Below are 18535 nucleotides of genomic sequence, written 5' to 3'. Positions count from 1 at the left end.
ACCACCTAGAGGGGTGGGATAGGGAGGGTGGGAGGGAGACGCAAGAGGGAGGGGATATGGGGATATATGTATATGTACAGCTGATTCACTTTGTTATACAGCAGAAACTAACACACCATTGTAAAGCAATTATACTCCCATAAAGATCTATTTTTTAAAAATACGCTATACGCGTGCCATGGAATATTATTTAGTCTTTAACAAAAAGAATGAAATTCTGAGATGTGCTACAACATGGATGAACCCTGAAGACATTAGGCTGAGTACAATAAGTCAGACACAAAAGGACAAATACTGTATGGCCGCCCTTACACACGGTTCCTGACGTAGTCAAAGTCATAGAGACAGAAAGTAAACTAGTGTTTGCCAAAGGCTGGGGGGAGGGGGAACTGGGTACAGAGTATCAGTTGGGGATGATGAAAAAGTCCTGGAAACGGTGAGTGGTTATGGTTGCAGAACAATGTGAATGTACTGAATGCCATGAACTATATACTCACAAATGGTTACAATGGTAAATTTGACGTTATGTGGATTTGACCACAACAAAAATAACTAAAACCCCGAACCCCTCTCCTAATCAGACCCCTACCCATTTCTTCACCACTCTCTCAATCTGCTCCAGCCCCGCTCACCATGCCTCAGCCACCCTATTCTTATTTCAGTTCCTCAAGCGTGCCAAGCTCTTTCTTGCCTCAGAGACTTGTGTGTATCTTTTCCTCTGTCAAGAATATTCTTCCCTCTTTTCTTTGCAGGGATAAATCCTTTGAATCTATGGCGGAAACTAGCTAGATGGTCACCAACCTGTTTCCCCTTCCTCCCGGGAGCACAGCGGTACCTTACTTCCCAGCCTCCCTTGCAGTCAGATATGTCAAGTGACGGTGAACAAAAATAACATGCATCGCTCACAGGCTTGCTACCCTCTGCTGAAAAAACCGTGATGCAGAAGAGCATGGTGACTGTGAAACTTACATACTGAATGCTGAGGAGCCACTACATGGAAGGGGCCAGGCTCCCTGAATCACTGCCTGGAAAAGAACCACCTTCTGATCAGGAATATTCATTGTGGATGTCATGTGAGTGAGAAAAAAACTTGTCTTTGAGCCGTTATATATTTTGGGATGCCCCAATTACGCTTATAAAACACTAGTCTCACCCTAACACAAATCTCAGATAGGGGTGTTCTCCCTCCCACCAGTGTCAAAAAGCTTTCCCTCATTCCCTCATTCCCTGTGTCACCATGTTTCTTCTTATCCCCTTTTCATAGTTTGTAACTTATTTATTCATTTTAACATATGGATTTTGGTATGTCTCTCCCATGAGATAGTAACCTTCTCTGATTTGCAAACCATGTGTCTTGGTTGTCTCTATATTTCCCAGTGCCTAATACAAGCTTAATAAACACATCCTGCATGAACGAGCAAAGGTCTAAATTTCGGCCTAGGTATCAGTGGCATCTGTCCATTCTGTTAGACTGTCCTCCACACTCATGTTATTTTACAGAGCACGTCTTCATCCGTCCTCTCCTTGATGGTCTCAGAGCTTTCTGAAACTTCCACACAGTCATGTCGAGCCCTTTAACACAGGGTCTTCTCCTGCTGCAATTGATGCTGTAACAGCCTCTGTCCCCCACAGAAGGAGTTTCTCCAGGGTGTGTCTGCATTCTTAGTCTCTAGAACATAGCACGCAGTCAAGTAAATTGAGTGAGCAAGTGACTCTGTCAAGAGAAAGATATGACACCGATCCTATCCCAAGCCGGAGGCAGAGAGCAGGATACACCATTTGCAAACTTTGGCGTGTTCCTGTCTAGACAAGTGTCATGAGTCACCACCCCCCGGGGCTGGAGTAGGATCTGCAAAGAGCCAGGACCGGGAGGAAGGGGATGTGAGCTCAGAGCCCACAGAGTCCTCAGCTCGCCACGAACCCTCGGCAGGTCACTTTACCTCAAGTGGACTCAAATCTCTTATCTATAAAATAGGGATTTGGGCTAAACAATAGTGAAAGACTTTTAATTTTTAAATGGCATTACAATCTTCCCCTGGTATCTGCAGGGGATTGGTTCCAGGACCCCCATGGATACCAAACTCAACGCATGCTCAAGTCTCATGTAAAATGGTGTGTACAGTCTGCACTCCATACCTGCGGGTTTCACATCTACAGATTTGATCCTCGGCTGGTTGAATCTGCTGAGGCAGAACCCTGGGATACAGCGGGCTGACTGTATATAAACCCAGGCAGCCCAAGAGGAAATGGAGAGCAACGCTCTCCCTCCGCTGATTCAGAGACCACTAACCACACATGGCAACGGAGTGCTTGAAATGGGACTGGTCCCGATTGAAATGTGCTATCAATACGAAAGGCACACTGGATTTCAAAGACTTAGTACCAAAAAATGTAAATATCAGTAATTTCTATATTGATTACATGTAGAAATGATAATATTTCAGATAAAGTTAAATATACTATTAAAATTAATTTTATCCATTTCTTTTTTACTTTTTTTAATGTGGTTACCAATAATGTAAAAAGTAACGCAGAGCCCTGTGTGACATCATCAGTACTGTAATCCAGCTACGTAACCAAACTACAAAGCACAAATCATTGCTTCTAAATCCTCTTCTGAGTTCTCCAAATTCACTGTCCAATAAATCCAAAAATGGTTCCCTAAAGCGGAATTATCTGTAATGAAACTTCATTATAAATGGGTGCCCATGCAGACATGCAATTTTGTTTTGTAACCAGTTCGCTTTAGCTTGAAACTATTAGTAAGAAAGAAAGCAGATGCAGCAGTGAAAAAACTATAAGGCTCTTAACAGAGACAGTGAAAGACACAGAAGAAAGGCTATGTTTTCTAGACATGGGTGGCCCTGTGTGCTCCCCTAAGCCACAGATGTAATATCTGTGTTACCGGCAAAGCAAAAAGAATATCTTTTCTTTGTTTCACTCATTTTGAAAATGACCAAAGTGTGCGCTGAGCTGGTGTCAGGGCTGGTAGAATTACAGAAAGGAGAAACAGTGATGAGAAGTGTGGGTGAAAATCAGTGTCCATATGAGAAATGAGGCATTTGAGGGAAGCAGAGAGGGACCAGGGAGAGAAACCGGGAGAGTGACTGTGGAGTTGGTTCGTCGGATCAGCAAAATCGGCATCACCTGGGAAGGTGATGGAGTTTCAGCTTCTTGGGCTCATCCCAAGTGGTCAAAACGGGGACCTCATCTCCTATCCAGGGCTTTTCATGGAGTCTTGGGAAAACAGTCATCTAGGCCTGGGCTTTCCAAGGAGCAGATCTCAGAGATTTTCGTGGCAGAGCCCCAAGCCAGTAACTGTCACACTGGCTTGGGGATGTAGGGATAGATCCTGGGGTTTCCAAGCAGCCTGGGGTCATCTAGGCCTGGGGTTTCCAAGGAGCAGATCTCAGAGATTTTCGTGGCAGATCCCCAAGCCGGTAACTGTTACACATTCTCTTTTATCGATCCATCAGCCCCTTCCCCCTCCACCCATAGGGCAGCTGGAATCACCTAAAGGGACGCGGAGAAAGGTACCTCTGCTGGCTGCCTGGAGTCTTAACTGTCAGCCAAGTCTTTCCTACCTTTCTGCCTCTTCCACTCCCTTCCCAGGGGCTTCATTCCCATCATAGAAAAGACTATGTGCAGGGCTACAGATCTAGCACTTTCCAAATGAGTTGCTCAGACTCTGTAAACATGATGTTAAAAAATAATCTATCGTTGGATGTTTTGTAGTTTCATGGTCTCAGTAATCGAGCACCAAACGGAACAGGGATGGAGAAAAATACCCAAGCAAATTCATTTTTAATAGCGACAAGAGTTGTTTTATCTCAATCAGGCCCTGAACAGAAGTGGAATCTAAACATAACGCAAATGGAGAAGTAACAACTTTGGAGCCAGAAAAGTCGCTTCCTCTGGGAAGCCCTCATCTCATCCGGCCCCTAGTTCTGTTAACTTTCCCTTCACGCGTCTTCACGACACTTTCCACATGGAAATCATAGAGCGTAGGTATACTTTCTTGTTTAACATAGGCCTCTTCCACTCAGCTGTAAGCTCCTTGGGAACGAAAACCCTGGCTATATTTTCAGTTCTGTATCCCCAGGTGCTTGGTTCATACTGGACACTCAGTAAATATCTGCTAAAGGAAATAAACATCCAAGAAGTGCTTTATGATTGTGAAATAACCACAAGACTTAGTGCTCCAACTTTTTCTGGAAAGAAAGCTGGGTCTGTAGAAGGATTGTGGCCAAGAGTGGCGGAGAGGAGAGAGAAAAGGGTCAGGGCTCTGAGAGCTTTGGCCTCATTTTGTCCACAGCAGACATGGGACAAAAAGCCTGAATGGGAATCCGGACCAAAACCCCACCTGGCATCAAAGGAGAGGGAAGTGATTCTGGGAAAGGAAGCCCCGGGATGTACTTGACTCATAACCAAAACAGGAGATAAGAGGAAAACTCCAGAAGCTGAATTAAAAAAAAAAAATTTATGGGGAAATTTCCCAAGGGCGAATTAAGGATGAAATTCCTCCCTGAAGTAGGTCTAAGTTGGGTCAAGTCACAGCTGAGTCTCTAAGTATTTATTTGATCTTACTCTCCACAGCCGAGTGGAGAGCCCTTACCCACCACTTTTCAGTCTACGCAGTACTGTGATCTGAAGGGCACTTCCCTCGCTTTCCAGTGGCCCCTGTTGACACCCCACTGTTAATCTGTAGGAGTCCCATGCTGAGGACAGACCAGTCGCCCATGGTGACTCCTACCATTAATCAACTGTGAATCTAGTCCAGAACCTTCTCACCCGAAGACACCAGAGGAGGGGGCCTAAGAAGACACATATCAGGAAACCCCGGGCAAACAGTTTATCTCTTTTCTCCTCACAGCTACCATCCCAATTGTTCAGCTGGGGACATTACTAGGCCACTTCTCTTGTCCTAAATAAATAAATAAGCTTTGCAGAAATGAACAGATGGAGGAAAATTTCAAAGCAGCATGTGGGTGTTACAGGCTCAGATCCCATCAACAGATAACAGGATTTATAACAGCCGCTCCCACACACAGCTTTGGAAATTTTAAACTTGTGTGTCATAGATCGGACTCCCCCTCCCTCAAATTATCTGCACTGAGTTCAGAGACGTGAGGTCCTTTCATTTGGGTCAAAACCTCTTTCTCAAAGCTAAAGGGTCCACACTGCCACCCAAGGAGTATGTTAGGGCAGACTGAGAGATGAACTTATGATTACCAGGGGGGAGGGTTGGGGAGGAGGGGATAGTTAGGGAGTTTGGGATTGATATGTACACACTGCTATATTTAAAAGAGATAAACAACAAGGACCTACTGTCTAGCACAGGGAACTCTGCTCAGTTATTATGTAACAACCTGAATGGGAAAAGGATTTGAAAAAGAATAGATACATGCCTATGTATAACTGAATCCCTTTGCTGTACACCTGAAACTAACGCAACATTGTTAATCAACTCTACGCCGATATAAAATAAAAAGTTACACGAAAAAGTGTGTTAGGGGCAGCAGGAGTGGGAAAGAGGGCCACAGGAGGGCCGCGCTGGGTGTGATCATTTATATCGCTTCTTAATTCTCTCTTTTTCTTTCAGGGGCCTTGTACAAATTCTGGAGAAGCAGTGTGTTGATGGTGGCAAACCTGAACCCTAACCTTGACTCAAGGAAAAGCAGATGACAAGTTTGGATGCTCTCAGTAACCCAAAGCACACGGCCACCTTGTTTCAACAGAACAAGAGAGCCTAGATGCACGTTAATGTCCAACTAGTCAGAGGCCCCACCTGGCACTCTAGCAAAGGTATTGGCACAGTTAAGAAACCACATAGTGAGCAAAACGAAGGGATCATTCTGGGACAGCCAGGATAGGATTCTCAGAGCCACTCAGAAGTAGACGGAGGAGACCCCAAGAATCCTTGGCTGGGCTGGGAAGAGAGAGCCATTGACTAGAAACCATTGTTAATGAGACAAATACTTACTTGATTTTCCCCTTTGGACTGACAGTGGAGTAGAAACCCGAATTACCCTAATCATTAGTACTAGGGTAGAAAAGAAGGCTCTTAATTAATTCATTGACTATCCTGAAACTCTGAATACTCAGGGATACTCGTAACGGCCATGACTCAACGTTGAAGGAAACCCTTAGGGTTCCTTCTAGCCCCTGACCTGGGCACAGGCCTCATAGTTTCATGCATGGCCCATTGAATCACTGCCTCCAGAAACGCAGAGACAAGTGAAACAGCTTTACGGCCAACTCGGCCACTAGAACACAGTAACAGGGACTCAGGGTACCAGGCACATCTTAAAATCCAGTAAAAACAGCGTCCGTGCTACACACTGATATATAACTGCTTCCATCCTATTCCAGCTTCAGCTTCCTCAACGAAACCTTCCCTGACTTCCCCGACCTTTAGGTCGCCCTGTTAAATGATCCCGTAGCACCCAGTTCTCCTTTACAGCACTTCACCTACCTATAATCATACGTTTAATGAGTCCTCATTATATGCTTAATGTCTGTCTTTCCTGCTAGACTGTGAGCTCTGTGATACTTGAAAACATGCCTATTTTTCTCGCTGTTTTATCCCTAGAGCTGAAAAAGTATATGTTGCCTAACTCTCGACTAATGGTCAAGAATAGTGCGGGTATTATTTATTAAATAAAATAACTGGATGAATAAATGAATAGAATCAGTTAATCAACAGCATTTCATGACAGAGCAGAGGTTATGAGATTCTTTCAAATAGGGGAGCGCTTCGTGTAAAGAGATATGATACACACCCCTGGTCATATACCATGAGGTCCCAAAACGGTAAGCAGAACTTGGTTGGACTGGATGGGGACAAGGACCTTGAAAAAGTCCAATGAGAAGCCTCAGTTGAAGGTAATGAGTGAGCCAAAAAATTCAACTTCAGTGGTTGTCAAATGCATACTTCTCCAGTTTGGTATAGTTCAGCAGCTCAAAATAAGCAAAAAATGTCTTGATATAATTGGTTTGCTGAACTGGATGCCTTGGGAGAATTAAGGTATCACTTCTAGCAACGATCACTTGTGGGTTTAAGAAGCCTAATGGGTATTATTCAAGAATTCAGAATGTGCAGTGCAGTGTGTAAAGGGCATTGAGTTCTAAGGACACACGCATCCTGGAAGGAACCTTCACTCCCTTCACCCCAACACACATACACACTATTTACCAGGCTATTTTGATGCTACAAGTCTGGAACTTGGTTACCCTGAACGTGTTAGGTGATTGTAGTCAGTGCCCTCTATTCATTACATAACCTTGACTCTCTACCTGAATTTAGGTAAAATCAGAGTCCTAGTTGGATGCAGATGGACAACTGACCCATCCACACACATTAATCTCACCGAGTTCAGTGAGGCTCTGGTGTCCGATTTAAGAGGGAGTACTTGAACTTTCTCAGTCCCCCACGTCTGCTCAATGGCAGACATAGAACCGGGTCCCGGTGTCTAGGGCTCTGATGGCTGAGTGCATCCTGGAAGTATAGGACTCTCATGCAGGCTTAAGAACAGGGTTTGAAAGGCCTCACTTTAGCCCTTATAACTCTCCGGGGTTCTATTGTCCTATTTCTTGGAGGATAGACCCCAAGAAAGACTAGACTTCTCCCTATCTTGGGGAGGGGGGTGAGCTAGGAAATAATGAGAATTTATGGTTTTGGACATAAACAAAATCTTGTTTTACTTGTAATGCTGACTCTAAAGGAAGAAGTTCTGGATTCTGAAATATTTTTCTGAACAGAGAAACTTACCTAATTTATATTATTATGGCCAGTAAAATCATAGACAGAAATTTAGTTATTAGGGAGTAAATTCAGTTTCCTGTAACATGGTTTATAAGTTTAAGGGAATATACAGTTTTCTTTAATAACTACTTTTAAACAAACACTGAAGTTAACACAGACCAATGATTATAGGTTCCAATCTTGGGTGATAATTATCCAAGAATAATCTCTAAAGGAGAGGTCAGATCTCATCCAAAGGATTCTATGGCCTTCATTAATCAAAAGTTAGGAAGAATCACCTTTGTATCTACAAGAGTCAGAGCACGTAGAAGTTTAAAAGGTGAGGTTCCTTCCTTGGGCTGAGGGTCACTGGTCCATTGTATTTTATGAACCACCAAGTACAAGTCTGCCTAACTTAATCTTTCTTATCTTGCTGAGTTACAGAATTGTTCAGCCCTGCATTTGGAATTCTTGAACTAGTTTTATCAGCAAAGTTTATTCTATTTCAAGGCTTGACCCCATCAAAACCACCATAACCTTATTTCTTTCAGTTTTAACCAAGACTGCAAAAATGTAATTTTAGGTTTACCATATTTTAATCTCACAGGCTAGTTTTAATTTAATTGGGGGAAATAAAAGAGACATGACAATATTTACAACCCAAGGGCTATAGAACAGTCCACACCTGTTATTTTAAATATAAATGTAATGTATTTTCCACTAATCAGCCCTTGTAGCATGACCTTGTGGGAAAGCCCTTGTCCTACTTCCAATATGACATCAGGAGAGCCAAGGAAGGGGACTAAGCTTCCAGCAGTGGTCTATGAAATGCTGTGTTGGGCGGGGGTCAGGGGGAGTAGAGAGAGGGAGAATCTACTAAAAAGTATCAGGCTGTGTTTTACACCCAGAAAAAAATTACATAAGACAAAGCCCCTGGACCCTAATTAACACGCTGCTGTATTTTAAGCTATAGGCTGGATTTGCCCCCTGTCTCTCTCTAGGAGGGCAGAATTCTAACCATGCCTTCTTTCTCACTGTCACTGTCATCCAAGACATCCTGATACTCCATCACTCTCTTCCTTAATGGTGCCAAGCCTAGGAGAATACAGGAAGGCAGCCTCACTCTCTCTACCCTGTCTTACCCATGGCCCCTCTCCTGATTCCTCACCCCACTCAGATTTCCATTGTCCTCCTTCTCCCTCCTGCACCCTTCCAAAAAAATCTAATCTCAGCAAATGATCCGATAAACACATGCACATTTAAGTAGACAGGTCTGAAAACATGAATTGGCCACCCCTCCCAGAAGAACTTGCTCTTCAATAAAAGGACAGGTTTAAGTCAAAAGAATGATTTTCTGGGCTTCCCTGGTGGTGCAGTGGTTGAGAGTCCGCCTGCCGATGCAGGGAACACGGGTTCGTGCCCCGGTCCGGGAGGATCCCGCATGCCGCGGAGCGGCTGGGGCCGTGAGCCATGGCCGCTGGGCCTGCACGTCTGGAGCCTGTGCTCCACAACGGGAGAGGCCACGGCAGTGAGAGGCCCGCGTACCACAAATAAAAAAGAATGATTCTCTGATGGTCTCAAATTTCAGGACTCATTGACTTGGTGGCCATGAATGGATATCCTGGTGACCCTGACATGACATTTCAGGAGACCCCCATACTCTTCTACCTTCTTGTTGACTTGTCCAGCACCCCTTTCCCCCAGCACCCCAACTCACAATTTTAGTATTTATCTCAGCTTCGAAACTCCCTTTAAGATGCAGAACACTCCAAGTTCTGGCATCATCGAAGAAGAACAGGGAATGAAGATCAGCTGCAAAAGTATCTTGGATTCTAATCACAGCACGATCTGTCCCAGAACTGCTGGCATCAATGACACAGGCCTGGGGAAACTGTGACTATAAAAAGAAAAGTGTCCAAGAGCTCGTAACATCTGATCGTCATTTTAAAGGCCAGGGGCCGAAGGAATTAAGAAGTCACCTGAGCACCTCATTCTCCTTCAACAGGACAGCGATGAAAATGGCTGCTCCTGACCACAAGCAGCAGGGCTTAAATGTGCCCCATCGGCTGGGCATTCCAGCCCAGTCACAAGCGATTCAGCAGCCGGCAGGCCGCCACCAAGCTCAAGCAGCGACGTGCCAGGGCCCGCAGCCGCACAGCTGATCAAGTCTCGCCAGCGGCTGGCCGGCTACCTCCCTTGCTCTGAACGTGCAGGCAGCAGGCTGAGTGGACCTGGCAGGGCTGGCCAGCCAGCTGTGTCTGATGTCACTGATGTAGATGGACCTCACCTTTCTTTCTCCCCTACCCATTAAGTTTGGGCTTCAAAAGTAATGAAAAAGCTGCCAATCCAAACAATGCAGAAACTAGGGAATTAAGCACCATTTCCTACACAACCCAAATACTGGACCTTCCTGCAGGATAGTCCAGAAGGAACTTGGATTTGAAACATCCTACAGGGACCCTATTAAACTCCTGGTTCATTTTTATAAAAACACATAACTGACTGGGAATTTGGGGTTGGTAAATACAAACTATGACATTTAGAATGGATAAACAACAAGGTCCTACTGTAGAGCACAGGAAACTATATCCAGTCTCCTGGGATAAACCGTAATAGAAAAGAATATTTTTAAAAAAGAATGTATAACCACCACAACAAAAAACACGTAACTGAAACTTCCTTTCTCTAGATCAGGTATGTAAATAGAGGTTGCTCTGTTTGTAGCACCTGACAGCAGACAAAAAACAGGCAAAAAAAAATCAGTAATGAAACACACTGAGTCAATTTCCTTTTAACATTTTTAAGCAGACCATCTTTGTGGGTGTATTCTGGCCACACTGCACTTGAGCAGCCACTGTGTTCTGAGCCACGTAGGAAACAGAAGCGGCCCCTCACCCCTGGATGTCACTTATTTTGTGATGATTCAAGGGGGATTTCTGAATAAAGCATCAGTTATGCATTGAGCCCCTAGCATGTGCAGGCACGTTATGGGAGCAGCACGTTCTCGTGGGCTACCTCACCTGATCTCAGGAGGCTGGTGATGAAGGCGGGAGAGACCAGGGTACATCTCACAACCACTGAGTAAACAACAAAATCACAGAGTCAGTAACTTATGAAACTAGGTCTGTACTCAGGTTTTCTTACTCTTTCTTGAAGATGACCGCCACGCTAAGTTGGCTCCTGCAAGAATTCTTCAATCTAGCCGGGAGGAAAAGAAATACAAAAAAATAACTAATGCAAAGGATTCTATAAAATATGCCTCATGAACGGTACAGTTAACAAAAGCCAAAAGAAGTCAGAAGAGAGAAAAAAAAGCTGATGGGAGCCTGAAATAGTGAGGGAAGAATTCACAAAGGATACAGGACAGGAGTTGGGGCTGAAATGTGTAGGACAAGTACAGCTGGAGAGAAGAAGTAGGGGATTTGGTCCACAAGAGTGTAATTAGAGTGGTTTCTAGGTTCCTTTCTCTGTGACACTTCCTTTCTCTCTGTAAGGTATGTAATTAGAAGCTGCTCTGTTTATAGTTCCTGGCGGCACCCGGCAAACAAGTGAAAGAAAATCAGTAATGAAGCACACACTGAAAACAGGGGAAAGGTATAATACCTATAGAAACATTCTAACCCGTTGAAAGTCTCATTATTCTTCTCTGGAAACTCCATCATTCATGAAACACAATCAGGGGAGAGAGGGGATTGGAAGTGTGAACAACACCCAGCCCTTTCCCAGTGAAGTCTAGCACAGACGATGAGGCTGTGAACTAAGGTGGAAGTGGTGGAAAAGGAGGGATGGGTGGCAGGTGTACTGAGAAGCAACAGTCATCAAGTTTGGCAACGGATGGTCCACGTGAGTCAGGATGATTGATATTAACAGAGCCCCTGCTCTGCCACCGATCATCTGTGTGACTTGGATAAGTCAGTTCCGTTCCAGGAAAAGGTTTTCCCAGCCATCAGTAATCCTTGGGGATTCACACAGTTTCCTTATCCCGCTAAATTTCCATGTAGCTACGTCTCTTCACCCCTAACACCTTCACCCAGCCTATGTGCCTCCCTTTCACCAAAGTGAAGCTGATGGAGAATTCATGAGATGTGAGGCTATCTCGTTTGAAATGAGAAAATGCAAGTCCTTGTTAATCACTATTCAACAGCCCACATTCAGGCACTATTTGCTGAACCTCATCTTCTAATCAATCGCTACCTTTCTCTCCCCATCAATCAGAGCCTCTTGGTCTTCTTCCCCCCAGCTCCATGGCTGATGACCTGAGCTCCTCTCCTCTCTTTGACTTGATTCTTTTATACCCAGTCCCTCTTACCCATTTACCCGCCAGACCCTCATCCTTGCATCACCGTTCTCGGCTCCTGAACTCAAATGGGGAAAGCTAACGATAAGGAAGGTTGAACAGCGTTGTCTGCAGTCTGGTCTACACCTGGAAAGGGTCCTCAGCTTTGGCCATGGGTCTTTTACTCTTGGCCAGTTTCCTTTCCCCTCAGTGTCAATTCCAGATGACAGCCCTGTCTCCTAATAAGCATCTACTCCCATCCTCCTCTTGATACTCTCCTTTTGGCCCCTGTCATGCATCCTCTCCCAGTTCTGTCCTCCAGCTCTCTTCCTCTCATCCTCGGGCTCCCCTGTCCACACTGCCCTCAGAAGTACATGTTTTGTCCTCAGCTTTCTACCTCTGTCTTTGAATGACCTCATCTACTCCCTTATTTTAAATACCACATAGATGCCGCACTGGGTGGAACAGTGTGCCCCCAAATCCACATCCTTCCTGGAACCCCAGAATGTGAGCTTATTTGAAAATAGCATCTCTGCAGATTTAATTAGTAAAGATAAGGTCATGGCGAGTAGGGTGGCCCCTAAATCCAATATGACTGGTGTCCTTATAAAAGAAGAAGACGAAGCACAGAGACAGGCAGAAGGGAGAAGTCCGTGTAAAGATGGAGGCAGAGGTTGGAGGGACAAGTCTACAAGCCGAGGGACGCCAAGAACTGCCAGCAACCACCAGCAGCCAGCACAGAAGCAGGGACCAGATTCTCCCTAGAACTTCCAGTAGGAACCAACCCAGCTGATTCCTTGATTTGGGGCTTCTGCCTCCAGAACTGTGAGAGAATAAATTTCAGTGGTTTTAAGTCACTGTGGTTTGTGACTTCTTGGTGGTTTGTGGTTCTTTGTTAAGCAGCTCTAGGAAACTAATACGGATGCAGATAACTCTGAGATCCCTATCACCAGCTTAGCCCTCTCCCCAGGCCGCAAAGCGGTGTCTCCACGCGGTTCCTCTACCTGGATGTCCTACATGTGGACACCCACGGCAGAAATCAGGCTCTCCTCTTCAAAATCTGCTTCCCTGTGTCCTCCACCCATTTGGTACCATCGCTGTTCTCCCAGTCATCCAATCTGGAGTTCTGGAGGGCAATTTTTCTCTCTCCTGAACTCTCACAGCATTCAGTAACTAAATTCAGGATTTTATCATGTCTTGACTGAGTTTCTGCAAAACCTTCCTTAACTGGTCTCCTGTCCCCATTCCTGCCCTCTCCCTCCAATCTCTTCTACATAGCCGCGAGCATCCTCCACAGAGCAAATCTGACTCTACAATGCTTATAATTCTGGAGACCTCTCAAGGATACCCTGCAGGACAAGAGCTGTGCTCTATACTTAGCACAGCGAGGCTCTCCATCACCTGCCTATAGCTATAGACTCATCAAGCACTCCCGCCTCCTTCTCTGTGACATAAGAAGCCTGTATTAGCTTCAGGTCTTTACACTGGTTGACACGCCCCAGTGCCTTTGCTCATGCAGTCAGTTCCCTGTGCCTGCTAAGCCTTTGCCCTCTTCCTACCCTCTCCACCATGGACATATTTTGTGTCCAACTTGACTCCTTCACTCAGATTTGAGTGACTGTCACCTCGCCTCAGGAAATCTGAATTGACACACCCTCAGCCCCTCTCTTTCCTGTACCACACCCCACACGGGGCTGCAGCCTTCCTCTCTGCACTCAAAATACTTTGAGAATAGCTCAAGCTTTGGACTCACTATATTGTTGTATAATTTAAAAAAATTTCCCTGTCTGTTCCTCCCCACCCTATTGGCTCTATAAGGATAGAAACAGAGTCTTTTCCTTCGTCCTTTCTCTGGTACGTAGCACACAGTAGTGCCAGAGACAGAGTAGGTGCTCAATTCATATTTGTTGAATGAATGAATGAATAATTGACTGAATGAATGAATGAGGGCCCACCTTATTTACAGTCAAAATTCATGTTTCATTTTGATCAGTTGAATGATGCCTTTCCAGTCACATTTCTCTCTTTCTACCATTTCCACCTCTCTAAGTACCAGAGACCATGGTGGGTTAGTACAACGTTCAACCAAAGCCAAGTCTATGGGTTTAATTCCTTCTAGGTTTGTTCCATTTCCAATACCCAGGTCTCACCCCAACAATAGCTAGATGAGGTGAGTTGAGTGGTGGCCCCCAAAAATGTATGGCCATGTTCTGGAACTGTGAATGTGAACATGGCCCTATTTGCAGATAAGGTAAGGATCTCACAATGAGATCAGGGATGAAATGAGATCCTGGCTTACTCAGGTTAAGTCCTAAATCCAAGGATGAATGTCCTTATAAGATGACAGACACGTGGAGAAGAGAAGGCGGCCACGTGAAGACAGAGGCAGAGATTGGAGTGATGCAGGCATATGAGCTAAGCATTTCTGGGAACCTCCTGAAGCTGGAAATGGCAAGGAAGGGTCCTCCCCTCGAGCCTTCAGAGGGAGCGCGGCCCCGCCGACCCCATGACTTTGGACTTCCGGCCTCCGCAACTATGAGAGAATAATGTCTACGGTTTTAACCCACCAACTTTTCAGTAGCTCCTTACAGCAGCCCCAGGAGACTGATGCACAGGGCATCTCAGATCCTTCCACAGGGGGACACGAGAGGACCGGGCTACAGAGGACACACTCGGGGGCCTGAGCCTCCCCACTGCTAGAGAAACAGTTCAGAGAAGATGTCGAGTCAATAATAAAAGTAACTGTAAATCAACTATACTCCAATATCTATGTCTCTATGAGACAGCTAGTGATTTTATCCCCATTTTACAGACAAGCAAACGGGGCTCCAAGCGGTTCACGCACTTGCCCAGGTTCTCACAGAAAGGGGCGGCGGGGCACACTGGGCCACGTCTCCGCGTAAAGAGTAGTAAAATGCAGAGAAGAGAGCATTTGCTTGGAGTCGGGGGGATCGGCTCTCAACTCAGATGTCCCTGGGAGGTTTCCCAGCCCCTCTGCGCTAGATGAAGTTCTGGCCGGTCTCCCCAGCTCTGACATTCTGGGGTCTTCCGAATCTGTTCTCGTTCTGAAATGTTATGATTTGCAAACCAGGTTTTTCCTATTAACAGTGATTTGCTTTTACATTTGCACAGTGCCTTCCTGCCAGAATCTGGACACCTGGTCTGCTCTGTCACTCAGTCAGGGAAAATAACCAGAAACGCAAGAGAATCAGCACATTCCCCAAGCCATACGGAGGGGAGGGGAGCAATGCACCTCGTATTTTAAAATGTCCTTCTCCTCCTGCAGCCAGGCCTCACTGACAAAGCAGGCCCCAGGGCTGCCAGGAAGCCAAGCTGCCTCTCATTCTTATATTTAAATTTAATTTAACCATAGCATTACCCTGCGTGTCAACAGTTCAGGACAAATTGATGGATTCTAGTTTAACTATTTAGCTGTGCCAGTGGTAATATGTTCAATCATGCATTAAATTAAAAATGACACTTGGAAATACATATGTCCTGAACCTCAGTTCTGTGCACCAAATAGGAAAAGATTTAAAATGCTGTCTGGTGGAAGATTACCACCGAAGAAGCATGAATCTTATTACCGTAGGCTGCATGGCACACATTTGCAAAGCTCCGTTTAAAAGGCTCTCTGATAGTAGAAGCTTGGTTATCCGGCTGGCTAAAGGGGCCATTTCCTTTCCACAGGAGGAAACCCAACTGCTGCCAAAGCTAAGAGGTCGGCATTGCCCCCACCTCCTCAGACCCACCTTGATTCCAGGCACTCACAGCTCACGTCTCGCCTGCTCTGGCTAGCCTATCCTCCCAATACTGCAGTCCTACCCTTCACAGAGACGTCACCGAACTCATCCACAAACATAAACAACTAGGAAATAACAGCAGTTACCGTTTATTAAGCCCCTACTATGTGCTACCCACTTTGCACTTCCTATGTCGTTCAACAGCCCTATGAACTCATTATTATCCCATTCTGGCATATACAGAAGTTGATGTTCAGAGAGGTTAGTACACTTTTCAAGGTCACACAGTGGTTCATGGCAAAGCCAGAATTCCAAGCCAGTCCTGTCTCATTCCAATGCCCGTGCACTTAACTATGGGCAGCACTGCTACTTAAACCATCCCTCCGGAAATGCCCAGTTAAGCCAGCTTCTATTCACCTTCCTTCCCAGCCGTGCACCCAGATGAACCTAGGGCACGTTCTAGGTAAGAACTGCAGAGAAGAGAGCATTTGCTTGGGATTCCCCCCACTCATTTTGCTGTGCCTTTTCCTGCCAGGGGCAGGCAAGTCCCATACCACTAGAACTATGGACCCTTTATGGGCAAGGATCAGACTTATTTATCTCATTTAGCCCACTGCTTAGCTATGTGCCCAGTCTAGAGCAGGCGCACACGGCCACCGTGGAGCTACACTGAACTGAGTACTGGGGCAAAGAAAGGAGAGAAGTAGGGGCACGACCAAGGAAAAGAGCAGAGGGTGAACAGAGGGTCAGCCCATCAGAGGGACATATCACCAGAAAGGCAGTGGCGAGAGAGAAAAAGCACATCATTTTCCCTTTCAGACTAATAGGAAGGCATTTTCCCTAAGGGGCAATGGTACTGTTAACATAAAGATGGCAGCCTTCAAATTCTTTCCTCTTCCCAAAATTTCAGTTCAAATCATTTTGACTCTGAATCACAAGAGAAACACCTAACAGCAGATTTTCTCAGTGAAGTACAAACTTGAGTAAACAAGTAAGCAAAAGAGAGTGCAGAGGAAAAAGATACAGACAAATGACCCTCGAACTACTCAACTCTGTCTTCCTGTTTCTCCCCTTGGACCCACACCACTGTCGCAATGGCAAGATACAAATAAACCTTATTGTTTCATAAAAATTTCAAGCACATAACCCAGTTAAGTCCACTGAAACAATTTCATCTTCTAGGAAACGAACACAGATCCAGTCTCAGATGTTTTCGTATTCACAAGACTCTGCTTCTGTGCATTTGTCTCCTATTTTCTATGCTCGACCATACTCCCATCTCCTAATGACAGGCTGGCAATGTCTATTCCAAACAGAAGCCGTACAGCCGCCCAGTTGTGCATTTATTTAGCACAGAGCCTAGTGAGAAATGTCCATTAGCAGGAGCTTTACTATGACCTAACCTTGAGAGGTCTGGGTTGAGCTGGCATTGGCTGTGAGCGGGGCAGCCACAGAACGCGGCTGACATTAACCTGATTTCAGCAGTTGGCTTCCGAGTGTGTCTGCATCTGCTGTCTTAATGGACTGTGAGGGCTGCCAGGTTGTCTTCCAGAACCTGCCGTCAAGGTCGAAGCACGCAGGCAGGCAGCCCAATGGGAGCCCGGATACTCAGCAGCCACCCTTGGTCAGTGGTCCGAGGCTGCCAGGCAGGTTTACCTGGAAGCCTTCGGCTGCTTCATTTTCCCTTTCATCTCAATAAAAGGAACTACTAAACACGTGCTGAGTTTGTTCATTCTGAACACAACTAAACATTTTCTTTTTTTTTAATTGAAGCATAGTTGATTTACAATGTTGTGTTAATTTCTGCTGTACAGCAGTAACTCAGTTATACACATATATATATTCTTTGTTACTATGCTTTTCTATTACGGGTTATCACGGGATACTGAATATAGTTCTCTGTGCTATACAGTAGGACCTTGTTGTTTATCCATTACAAATGTAATAGTTTGCATCTACCAACCCCAAACTCCCAGTCCATCCCTCCCTCTCCCTCCCCCCTCCCCCTGGGCAACCACAAGTCTGTTCTCTATGTTTGTAGTTCTGTTTCTGTTTCATAGATAAGCTCATCTGTGCCATATTTTAGATTCCACATATAAGTGATATTATATGATATTTGTCTTTTTCTGACTTACTTCACTTAGTATGATAATCTCTAGTTGCATCCATGTTGCTGCAAATGGCATTATTTGTTCTTTTTTATGGCTGAGGAGTATTGCACTGTATATATGTATCACATCTTCTTTATCCATTCATCTATTGATGGACATTTAGGTTGTTTCCATGTCTTGGCTATTGTGAACAGTGCTGCTATGAACATAGGGGTGGCGTGTATCTTTTTGAATTATATAGTTTTGTCCAGGTATATTCCCAGGAGTGGGACTGCTGGCTCATATGGTGATTCTATTTTTAGCAAAACTGAACATTTTCATCAGCCTCATTTCCTGGGGAACATTTTATCATCTTATCCTTCGTGGGAAGGCGGACTTTTCTACATATGGAATTCCCCATTACAGAGCTCAGGCAAAGCACACTCACCATAAACACGGGTTCTGTCCAATCAAGCTGAAATTGCACAGCCTTGGCCTCTTAAAGAAAAGTTGCAGTTACCGTTAACTTTAAAAAACAATAGCCATGGGCTTCCCTGGTGGCGCAGTGGTTGCGCGTCCGCCTGCCAATGCAGGGGAACCGGGTTCGCGCCCCGATCTGGGAGGATCCCACATGCCGCGGAGCAGCTGGGCCCGTGAGCCGTGGCCGCTGAGCCTGCGCGTC

At 45.4% G+C, this 18535-nt stretch overlaps 1 long non-coding RNA gene across 2 annotated transcripts in view; it reads right to left on the bottom strand.

Moving 5' to 3' along the window:
- LOC129392508 (uncharacterized) overlaps positions 1-18535 on the bottom strand; it is a 143388-nt gene that overhangs the window by 59122 nt on the left and 65731 nt on the right. The window contains exon 1 of one of the 2 annotated variants that reach the window (XR_008618496.1): positions 9462-9627. The exons of the other annotated variant lie outside the window; for it this stretch is intronic. This is a non-coding gene — a long non-coding RNA (uncharacterized lncRNA). Of the gene's footprint in view, positions 1-9461; positions 9628-18535 lie in introns of those variants that run through there. 2 annotated transcript variants of the gene reach the window in all.

This window comes from Physeter macrocephalus, chromosome 11 (assembly GCF_002837175.3).
Source record: "Physeter macrocephalus isolate SW-GA chromosome 11, ASM283717v5, whole genome shotgun sequence".
In the NCBI taxonomy this organism is placed as follows: Eukaryota; Metazoa; Chordata; class Mammalia; order Artiodactyla; family Physeteridae; genus Physeter; species Physeter macrocephalus.
Note: the sequence above shows the minus strand (reverse complement) of the source record. Positions and strands in the feature narration are given on the sequence as shown.